The sequence below is a fragment of the Pelmatolapia mariae genome, linkage group LG6 (genome assembly GCF_036321145.2).
Source record: "Pelmatolapia mariae isolate MD_Pm_ZW linkage group LG6, Pm_UMD_F_2, whole genome shotgun sequence".
Lineage (NCBI taxonomy): Eukaryota > Metazoa > Chordata > Actinopteri > Cichliformes > Cichlidae > Pelmatolapia > Pelmatolapia mariae.
The window spans coordinates 6,616,566-6,628,147 of NC_086232.1; the positions used below are offsets into that span (position 1 = coordinate 6,616,566).

General features: G+C 59.6%; 1 non-coding gene across 1 annotated transcript; it reads left to right on the plus strand.

Annotated features, from left to right (window-relative positions):
* Positions 1-9,804: 9,804 nt before the first annotated feature.
* LOC134629964 (5S ribosomal RNA) lies at positions 9,805-9,923 on the plus strand. Its single transcript, XR_010094116.1, has one exon. It is a non-coding gene; the product is annotated as a 5S ribosomal RNA (ribosomal RNA).
* The last annotated feature ends 1,659 nt before the right edge of the window (positions 9,924-11,582 follow it).

Consider the following 11,582-nt stretch of genomic DNA (forward strand, 5'->3'; position numbering starts at 1 on the left):
TTTACTTTTCATGTCACTGAGCTGGTTTTGATCCAGAGAAGGAGGGTGTTGAAAGACCCAAAGCAGCGGTCCATTAATAATGCCACATTAACGACATACCTTTTGGCTGTTTTCAGCAATGTCTTGTGCTGCTGTGTGAGTCCATCCGCACCACACCGAGGCCTATTCTGCTAACATAGGTCATCTACATTACACCAGGGCCTGTGCTTCTGGCTGTGGACCTGTGCAGCCAGCTTAGGCCACCTACACCACACCAGGGCCTGTGGCTCTGGCTGAGGCCGTCAACATCACACCAGGGCCTGTGCTACTGGCTGAGGCCATGGACACCACACCAAGACCTGTGCTGCTGGCTGAAGCTATGGACACCACACCAGGGCATTTGGCTCTGGCTGAGACCATGAACACCACACCAGGGCCTGTGGCTCTGGCTGAGGCCAGCTACACCACACCACAGCCAGTGCTTCTGGCTGAGGCCATGGACACCACACCAGGCACTGTACTGCTGGCTGTGGACCTGTGCAGCCAGCTTAGGCCACCTACACCACACCATGGCCTGTGGCTCTGGCTGAAGCAGTTTACATCACACCAGGGCCTGTGCTACTGGCTGAGGCCATGTACACCACACAGGGCCTGTGCTGCTGGCTGAGGCAACCTACACCACAACAGGGCCTGTGGCTCCTGATGAGGCCGTCTACAACACACCGAGGGCCTGTGTCTCTGGATGAGACCATCTACACCACAACAGGGCCTGTGCCTCTAGCTGAGGCCATGTACACCACACCAGGGCTTGTGCTGCTGGCGGTGGACCTGTGCAGCCAGCTTAGGCCACCTACACCACACCAGGGCATGTGCTGCTGGCTGAGGCCAAGGAAACCACACCAAGGCCTGTGCTTCTGGCTGTGGACCTTTGCAGCTGGTTTAGGCTATCTACACCAAACCAGGGCCAGAGGCTCTGGCTGATGCCGTCTGCATCACACCAGGGCCTGTGCTTCTTGCTGAGGCCATGGACACCTCACCAGGGCCTGTGGCTTTGTCTGAGGCCATGTACACCACACCAGGGCCTTTGGCTCTGGCTGAGGCCGTCTACAACACACCAAGGACTGTGCTGCTGGATGAGGCAATGTTCATCACACCAGGTCCTGTGCTTCTGGCTGAGGCCACCTACACCACACAGGACCTGTGCTGCTGGCTGAGGCTATAGACACCACACCAGGGCCTTTGCTGCTGGCTGAGGCCATCTACACCACACCAGGGCCTGTGGATCTGTCTGAGGCCATCTAAATCCAACAAGGGCAAGTGCTTCTGGCTGAGGCCATGGACGCCACATCAGGACCTGTGCTGCTGGCTGTGGACCTGTGCAGCCTGCTTAGGCCACCTACACCACACCAGGGCCTGTGGCTCTGGCTGAGGCTGTCTACATCACAATAGGGCCTGTGCTACTGGCTGAGGCCATGGACACCACACCAAGACCTGTGCTGCTGGCTGAAGCTATGGACACCACACCAGGGCATTTGGCTCTGGCTGAGGCCATGAACGCCACACCAGGGCCTGTGGCTCTGGCTGAGGCCAGCTACACCACACCACGGCCAGTGCTTCTGAGTGAGGCCATGGAAACCACACCAGGCCATGTACTGCTGGCTGTGGACCTGTGCAGCCAGTTTAGGCCACCTACACCATACCAGGGCCTGAGGCTCTGGCTGAGGCCGGCTACATCACACCAGGGCCTGTGTTTCTTGCTGAGGCCGTCTACAACACATCAGGGCCTGTGTTACTGGCTGAGGCAAACTACACCACACAGGACCAGTGCAGCCGGCTTAAGCCACCTACACCACACCAGGGCCTGTGGCTCTGTCTGAGGCCGTCTACAGCACACCAGGGCCTGTGCTGCTGGTTGAGGCCAACTACACCACACCAGGGCCTGTGGATCTGTCTGAGGACATGGACAGCCAACCAGGGCCAGTGCTGCTGACTGAGGCTATGGACACCACACCAGGGCCTGTGCTGCTGGCTGAGGCCAACTACACCACACCAGGGCCTGTCGCTCTGGCTGAGGCCATGTACACCACACAGGGCCTGTGGCTCTGGTTGAGGCCATGTACACCACACAGGTATTGCGCTGCTGGCTGAGGCAACCTACAGCACAACTGGGCCGGTGGAACTGGAAGAGGCCTTCTACAACACAAAAAAGGGCTGTGCTGCTGGATGAGGCTATGGACACCACCCCAGGGCCTGTGGCTCTGGCTGACGTCAGCTACACCACACCAGGGTCTGCGCTTCTGGCTGAGGCCAATTACACCACACCAGGGCCACAGCTTCTGGCTGAGGCCATGGACACCTCACCAGGGCCTGTGGCTTTGTCTGAGGCCATGTACACCACACCAGGGCCTGTGGCTCTGGCTGAGGCCGTCTACAACACACCAAGAACTGTGCTGCTGGATGAGGCAATGTTCATCACACCAGGTCCTGTGCTTCTGGCTGAGGCCACCTACACCACACATGACCTGTGCTGCTGGCTGAGGCTATAGACACCACACCAGGGCCTTTGTTGCTGGCTGAGGCCAACTACACCACACAAGGGCCTGAGGCTCTGGCTGAGACCATCTACACCACACCATGGCCTGTGACTCTAGATGAGGCCATGTACACCACACCAGGGCCTGTGCTGCTGGCTGTGGACCTGTGCAGCCAGTTTAGGCCACCTACACCATACCAGGGCCTGACGCTCTGGCTGAGGCCATGTACACCACACCAGGGCCTGTGCTTCTTGCTGAGGCCATGGACACCACATCAGGGCCTGTGCTACTGGCTGAGGCAAACTACACCACACAGGACTTGTGCAGCCGGCTTAGGCCACCTACACCACACCAGGGCCTGTGCAGCAGCACACACCAGGGCCTGTGCTTCTGGCTGAGGCCAACTACACCACACCAGGGCCTGTGCTGCGGGTCAGGCCAAGTACACCACACAAGGGCTTGTGTCTCTGGCTGAGACCATCTACACCACACCAGGGCCTGTGCCTCTAGCTGAGGCAATGTACACCACACCAGGGCTTGTGCTGCTCGCTGTGGACCTGTGCAGCCAGCTTAGGCAACCTACACCACACCAGGGCCTGTGCTACTGGCTGAGGCCATGGACACCACACCAAGGCCTGTGCTGCTGGCTGAGGCTATGGACACCACACCAGTGCCTGTGGCTACTGGCTGAGGCCATGTAAACCACGGCCGGGCTTTGATGCTGGCTGAGGCCAACTACACCACAGCAGGACCTGTGGCTCTGGCTGAGGCCATCTACATCACACCAGGGCCAGTGCTTCTGGCTGAGGCCATGGACACCACACCAGGGCCTGTGCTGCTGGCTGAGGCCATCTACACCACACCAGGACTTGTGCTGCTGGCTGAGGCCAACTACACCCCACCAGGGCATGTGGCTCTGTCTGAGGCCATCTACACCACACCAGGGCCAGTGCTTCTGGCTGAGGCCATGGAGAGCACAACAGGACCTGTGCCGCTGGCTGAGCTATGGACACCACACCAGGGCCTGTGCTGCTTGCTGTGGGCCTGTAGCTCTGGCGTAGGCCATGAACACCACAACAGGGTCTGCGACTCTGGCTGAGGCAATCTACAACACACCAAGGCCTGTGCTTCCGGATGTGGACCTGTGCAGCCAGCTTAGGCCACCTACACAACACCAAGGCCTGTGGCTCTGGCTGAGGCCATGGACAGCTCACCAGGGCCTGTGGCTTTGTCTGAGGCCATGTACACCACACCACGGCCTGTGGCTCTGGATGAGGCCGTCTACAACACACCAAGGACTGTGCTGCTGGATGAGGCAATGTTCATCACACCAGGTCCTGTGCTGCTGGCTGAGGCTATGGACACCACACCAGGGCCTGTGGTGCTGGCTGAGGCCAACTACACCAAACAAGGGCCTGTGGCTCTATCTGAGGCCATCTACACCACACCAGGGCCACTGCTTCTGGCTGAGGCCATGGACACCACACCAGGGCCTGTGCTGCTGGCTGAGGCCATCTACACCACACCAGGACCTGTGCTGCTGGCTGAGGCCAACTACACCCCACCAGGGCATGTGGCTCTGTCTGAGGCCATCTACACCACACCAGGGCCAGTGCTTCTGGCTGAGGCCATGGACACCACACCAGGCACTGTACTGCTGGCTTTGGACCTGTGCAGCCAGCTTAGGCCACCTACATCACACCATGGCCTGTGGCTCTGGCTGAAGCAGTTTACATCACACCAGGGCCTGTGCTACTGGCTGAGGCCATGTACACCACACAGGGCCTGTGCTGCTGGCTGAGGCAACCTACACCACAACAGGGCCTGTGGCTCCTGATGAGGCCGTCTACAACACACCGAGGGCCTGTGTCTCTGGATGAGACCATCTACACCACAACAGGGCCTGTGCCTCTAGCTAGGGCCATGTACACCACACCAGGGCCTGTGCTGCTGGCGGTGGACCTGTGCAGCCAGCTTAGGCCACCTACACCACACCAGGGCCTGTGCTGCTGGCTGAGGCCAAGGACACCACACCAAGGCCTGTGCTGCTGGCTGAGGCTATGGAGACCACCCCAGAGCCTGTGGCTCTGGCTGAGGCCATGTACACCACACAGGGCCTGTGGCTCTGGATGAGGCCGTCTACAACACACCAGGGCCTGTGGCTCTGTCTGAGGCCATCTACACCACACAGGACCTGTGCTGCTAGCTGAGGCTATGGACACCACACCAGGGCCTGTGCTGCTGGCTAAGGCTATGGACACCAGCCCAGGGCCTTTGGCTCTGGATGAGGCCATGTTCATCACCCCAGGGCCTGTGCTGCTGTCTGAGGCAACCTAAACCACACCATGGTCCTGTGGCTCTGGAAGAGGCCGTCTACAACACACCAAGAGCTGTGCTGCTGGATGAGGCCATGTTCATCACCCCCGGGCCTCTGCTGCTGGCTGAGGCCACCTACACCACAGTAGGACCTGTGCTGCTGGATGAGGCTATGGACACCACACCAGGGCCTGTGGCTGTGGCTGACGTCAGCTACACCACACCAGGGCCTGTGCTTCTGGCTGACGCCAACTACACCAAACCAGGGACTGTGCTTTTGGCTGTGGACCTGTGCAGCCGGTTTAGGCCACCTAAACCGAACCAGGGCTTGAGGCTCTGGCTGAGGCCGTCTACATCACACCAGGACCTGTGCTACTGGCTGAGGCCATGGACACCTCACCAGGGCCTGTGGCTTTGTCTGAGGCCATGTACACCACACCAGGGCGTGTGGCTCTGGCTGAGGCCGTCTACAACACACCAAGGACTGTGCTGCTGGATGAGGCAATGTTCATCACACCAGGTCCTGTGCTTCTGGCTGAAGCCACCTACACCACACAGGACCTGTGCTGCTGGCTGAGGCTATGTACACCACACCAGGGCCTGTGCTTCTGGCTGAGGCCAACTACACCACACCAGGGCCTGTGCTTCTGGCTGAGGCCAATTAAACCACACCAGGGCCTGTGCTTCTGGCTGTGGAACTGTGCAGCCAGCTTAGGCCACCTACACCAAACCAGGGCCTGAGGCTCTGGCTGAGGCCGTCTACATCACACCAGGGCCAGTGCTTCTTGCTGAGGCCATGGACACCACACCAGGGCTTTTGCTACTGGCTGAGGCAAACTACACCACACAGGACCAGTGCAGCCGGCTTTGGCCACCAACACCACACCAGGGCCTGTGCTGCTGGTTGAGGCATACTACACCACAAAGGGGCTGTGGATCTGTCTGAGGCCATCTACTTCCAACCAGGGCTAGTCCTTCTGGCTGAGGCCATGGACACCACACCAGGGCCTGTGCTGCTGGCTGAGGCCAACTACACCACACCAGGGCCTGTGGCTCTGGCTGAGGCCATCTACACCACACAGGACCTGTGCTGGTGGCTGAGTATATGGACACCACACCAGGGCCTGTGCTGCTGGCTGAGGCCAGCTACACCACACATGGGCCTGTGTCTCTGGCTGAGACCATCTACACCACACCAGGGCCTGTGCCTCTAACTGAGGCCATGTACACCACACCAGGGCTTGTGCTGCTGGCTGTGGACCTGTGCAGCCAGCTTAGGCTACCAACACCACACCAGGGCCTTTGCTACTGGCTGAGGCCATGGACACCACACCAAGGCCTGTGCTGCTGGCTGAGGCTATGGACACCACACCAGTGCCTGTGGCTCTGGCTGAGGCCAACTACACCACCCAAGGGCCTGTGGCTCTGGCTGAGACCATCTACACCACACCATGGCCTGTGACTCTAGATGAGGACATGTACACCACACCAGGGCCTGTGCTGCTGGCTGTGGACCTGTGCAGCAAGCTAGGCCACCTACACCACACCATGGGCTGTGGCTCTGGCTGAGCCCGTCTACATCACACCAGGGCCTGTGCTACTGGCTGAGGCCATGGACACCACACCAAGGCCTGTGCTGCTGGCTGAGGCAATGTACAGCACACTGAGCCTGTGGCTCTGGATGAGGCCGTCTACAACACACCAAGGGCTGTGCTGCTGGGTGAGGCCATGTTCATCACCCCGGGGCCTGTGCTACTGGCTGAGGCAAACTACATCACACAGGACCTGTGCAGCCGGCTTAGGCCACCTAGACCACACCAGGGCCTTTGGCTCTGGCTGAGGCAACTACACCACAACTGGGCCTGTGGTGCTGGAATCGGCCATCTACAACACACCAAGGGCTGTGCTGCTGGATGAGGCTATGGACACCACACCAGGGCCTGTGGCTCTGGCTGACGTCAGCTACACCACACCAGGGCCTGTGCTTCTGGCTGAGGCCAACTTCACCACACCAGGACCTGTGCTGCTGGCTGAGGCCAACTACACCCCACCAGGGCATGTGGCTCTGTCTGAGGCCATCTACACCACACCAGGGCCAGTGCTTCTGGCTGAGGCCATGGACACCACACCAGGCACTGTACTGCTGGCTTTGGACCTGTGCAGCCAGCTTAGGCCACCTACACCACACCATGGCCTGTGGCTCTGGCTGAAGCAGTTTACATCACACCAGGGCCTGTGCTACTGGCTGAGGCCATGTACACCACACAGGGCCTGTGCTGCTGGCTGAGGCAACCTACACCACAACAGGGCCTGTGGCTCCTGATGAGGCCGTCTACAACACACCGAGGGCCTGTGTCTCTGGATGAGACCATCTACACCACAACAGGGCCTGTGCCTCTAGCTAAGGCCATGTACACCACACCAGGGCCTGTGCTGCTGGCGGTGGACCTGTTCAGCCAGCTTAGGCCACCTACACCACACCAGGGACTGTGCTGCTGGCTGAGGCCAAGGACACCACACCAAGGCCTGTGCTGCTGGCTGAGGCTATGGAGACCACCCCAGAGCCTTTGGCTCTGGCTGAGGCCATGTACACCACACAGGGCCTGTGGCTCTGGATGAGGCCGTCTACAACACACCAGGGCCTGTGGCTCTGTCTGAGGCCATCTACACCACACAGGACCTGTGCTGCTGGCTTAGGCTATGGACACCACACCAAGGGCTGTGCTGCTGGCTAAGGCTATGGACACCAGCCCAGGGCCTTTGGCTCTGGATGAGGCCATGTTCATCACCCCAGGGCCTGTGCTGCTGTCTGAGGCAACCTACACCACACCATGGTCCTGTGGCTCTGGAAGAGGCCGTCTACAACACACCAAGGGCTGTGCTGCTGGATGAGGCCATGTTCATCACCCCCGGGCCTCTGCTGCTGGCTGAGGCCACCTACACCACAGTAGGACCTGTGCTGCTGGATGAGGCTATGGACACCACACCAGGGCCTGTGGCTGTGGCTGACGTCAGCTACACCACACCAGGGCCTGTGCTTCTGGCTGACGCCAACTACACCAAACCAGGGCCTGTGCTTTTGGCTGTGGACCTGTGCAGCCGGTTTAGGCCACCTAAACCGAACCAGGGCTTGAGGCTCTGGCTGAGGCCGTCTACATCACACCAGGACCTGTGCTACTGGCTGAGGCCATGGACACCTCACCAGGGCCTGTGGCTTTGTCTGAGGCCATGTACACCACACCAGGGCCTGTGGCTCTGGCTGAGGCCGTCTACAACACACCAAGGACTGTGCTGCTGGATGAGGCAATGTTCATCACACCAGGTCCTGTGCTTCTGGCTGATGCCACCTACACCACACAGGACCTGTGCTGCTGGCTGAGGCTATGTACACCACACCAGGGCCTGTGCTTCTGGCTGAGGCCAACTACACCACACCAGGGCCTGTCCTTCTGGCTGAGGCCAATTAAACCACACCAGGGCCTGTGCTTCTGGCTGTGGAACTGTGCAGCCAGCTTAGGCCACCTACACCAAACCAGGGCCTGAGGCTCTGGCTGAGGCCGTTTACATCACACCAGGGCCAGTGCTTCTTGCTGAGGCCATGTACACCACACCAGGGCTTGTGCTGCTCGCTGTGGACCTGTGCAGCCAGCTTAGGCAACCTACACCACACCAGGGCCTGTGCTACTGGCTGAGGCCATGGACACCACACCAAGGCCTGTGCTGCTGGCTGAGGCTATGGACACCACACCAGTGCCTGTGGCTACTGGCTGAGGCCATGTACACCACCCCCGGGCCTTTGATGCTGGCTGAGGCCAACTACACCACAGCAGGACCTGTGGCTCTGGCTGAGGCCATCTACATCACACCAAGGGCTGTGCTGCTGGATGAGGCTATGGACACCACCCCAGGGCCAGTGGCTCTGGCTGACGTCAGCTACACCACACCAGGGCCTGCGCTTCTGGCTGAGGCCAACTACACCACACCAGGGCCTGTGCTGCTGGCTGAGGCCATCTACACCACACCAGGGCCAGTGCTTCTGGCTGAGGCCATGGACACCACAACAGGACCTGTGCTGCTGGCTGAGCTATGGACACCACACCAGGGCCTGTGCTGCTTGCTGTGGGCCTGTAGCTCTGGCGTAGGCCATGAACACCACACCAGGGTCTGTGACTCTGGCTGAGGCAATCTACAACACACCAAGGCCTGTGCTTCCGGATGTGGACCTGTGCAGCCAGCTTAGGCCACCTACACAACACCAAGGCCTGTGGCTCTGGCTGAGGCCATGGACAGCTCACCAGGGCCTGTGGCTTTGTCTGAGGCCATGTACACCACACCAGGGCCTGTGGCTCTGGATGAGGCCGTCTACAACACACCAAGGACTGTGCTGCTGGATGAGGCAATGTTCATCACACCAGGTCCTGTGCTGCTGGCTGAGGCTATGGACACCACACCAGGGCCTGTGGTGCTGGCTGAGGCCAACTACACCAAACAAGGGCCTGTGGCTCTGTCTGAGGCCATCTACACCACACCAGGGCCACTGCTTCTGGCTGAGGCCATGGACACCACACCAGGGCCTGTGCTGCTGGCTGAGGCCATCTTCACCACACCAGGACCTGTGCTGCTGGATGAGGCCAACTACACCCCACCAGGGCATGTGGCTCTGTCTGAGGCCATCTACACCACACCAGGGCCAGTGCTTCTGGCTGAGGCCATGGACACCACCCCCGGGCCTTTGATGCTGGCTGAGGCCAACTACACCACACCAGGTCCTGTGGATCTGGCTGAGGCCGTCTACAACACACCAAGGGTTGTGGGGCTGGTCAAACGCTAAAATGAGTCCTTTGGTTAGGTTATTAGGCAAGCATGCAGTTACCGTTAACAGTGTAGTTAAATTGGAGGCTTGTGTTCATAACTTTGAGTACTGGGCACCTCACTACTTGATACCATAAATTGACGCTTTGTGCTGGAGCCAGCAACTTACGGCCATACCGCCTTGGCAACGCCCGATCTCGTCTGATCTCGGAAGCTAAGCACGGTTGGGCTTGGTTAGTACTTGAATGGGAGACTGCATGGGAATACCAGGTGCTGTAAGCATTTACTTTTCATGTCACTGAGCTGGTTTTGATCCAGAGAAGGAGGGTGTTGAAAGACCCAAAGCAGCGGTCCATTAATAATGCCACATTAACGACATACCTTTTGGCTGTTTTCAGCAATGTCTTGTGCTGCTGTGTGAGTCCATCCGCACCACACCGAGGCCTATTCTGCTAACATAGGTCATCTACATTACACCAGGGCCTGTGCTTCTGGCTGTGGACCTGTGCAGCCAGCTTAGGCCACCTACACCACACCAGGGCCTGTGGCTCTGGCTGAGGCCGTCTACATCACACCAGGGCCTGTGCTACTGGCTGAGGCCATGGACACCACACCAAGACCTGTGCTGCTGGCTGAAGTTATGGACACCACACCAGGGCATTTGGCTCTGGCTGAGGCCATGAACACCACACCAGGGCCTGTGGCTCTGGCTGAGGCCAGCTACACCACACCACAGCCAGTGCTTCTGGCTGAGGCCATGTACACCACACCAGGCACTGTACTGCTGGCTGTGGACCTGAGAAGCCAGCTTAGGCCACCTACACCACACCATGGCCTCTGGCCCTGGCTGAAGCAGGTTACATCACACCAGGGCCTGTGCTACTGGCTGAGGCCATGTACACCACACAGGGCCAGTGCTGCTGGCTGGGGCAACCTACACCACACAGGGCCTGTGGCTCCTGATGAGGCCGTCTACAACACACCAAGGCCTGTGGCTCTGTCTGAGGCCATCTACACCACACAGGACCTGTGCTGCTGGCTGAGGCTATGGACACCACACCAGGACCTGTGCTGCTGGCTAAGGCTATGGACACCACCCCAGGGCCTTTGGCTCTGGATGAGGCCATGTTCATCACCCCAGGGCCTGTGCTGCTGGTTGAGGCCAACTACACCACACCAGGGCCTGTGGATCTGTCTGAGGCCATCTACTTCCAACCAGGGCTAGTGCTTCTGGCTGAGGCCATGGACACCACACCAGGGCCTGTGCTGCTGGCTGAGGCCAACTACACCACACCAGGGCCTGTGGCTCTGGCTGAGGCCATCTACACCACACAGGACCTGTGCTGCTGGCTGAGTATATGGACACCACACCAGGGCCTGTGCTGCTGGATGAGGCCAACTACACCACACATGGGCCTGTGTCTCTGGCTGAGACAAATCTACACCACACCAGGGCCTGTGCCTCTAGCTGAGGCCATGTACACCACACCAGGGCTTGTGCTGCTGGCTGTGGACCTGTGCAGCCAGCTTAGGCTACCTACACCACACCAGGGCCTGTGCTACTGGCTGAGGCCATGGACACCACACCAAGGCCTGTGCTTCTGGCTGAGGCTATGGACACCACACCAGTGCCTGTGGCTCTGGCTGAGGCCAACTACACCACACCAGGACCTGTGCTGCTGGCTGAGGCCAACTACACCACAACAGGAGCTGTGCTGCTGGCTGAGCTATGGACACCACACCAGAGCCTGTGCTGCTTGCTGTGGGCCTGTCGCTCTGGCGTAGGCCATGTTCATCACCCCAGGGCCTGTGCTGCTGGTTGAGGCCAACTACACCACACCAGGGCCTGTGGATCTGTCTGAGGCCATCTACTTCCAACCAGGGCTAGTGCTTCTGGCTGAGGCCATGGACACCACACCAGGGCCTGTGCTGCTGGCTGAG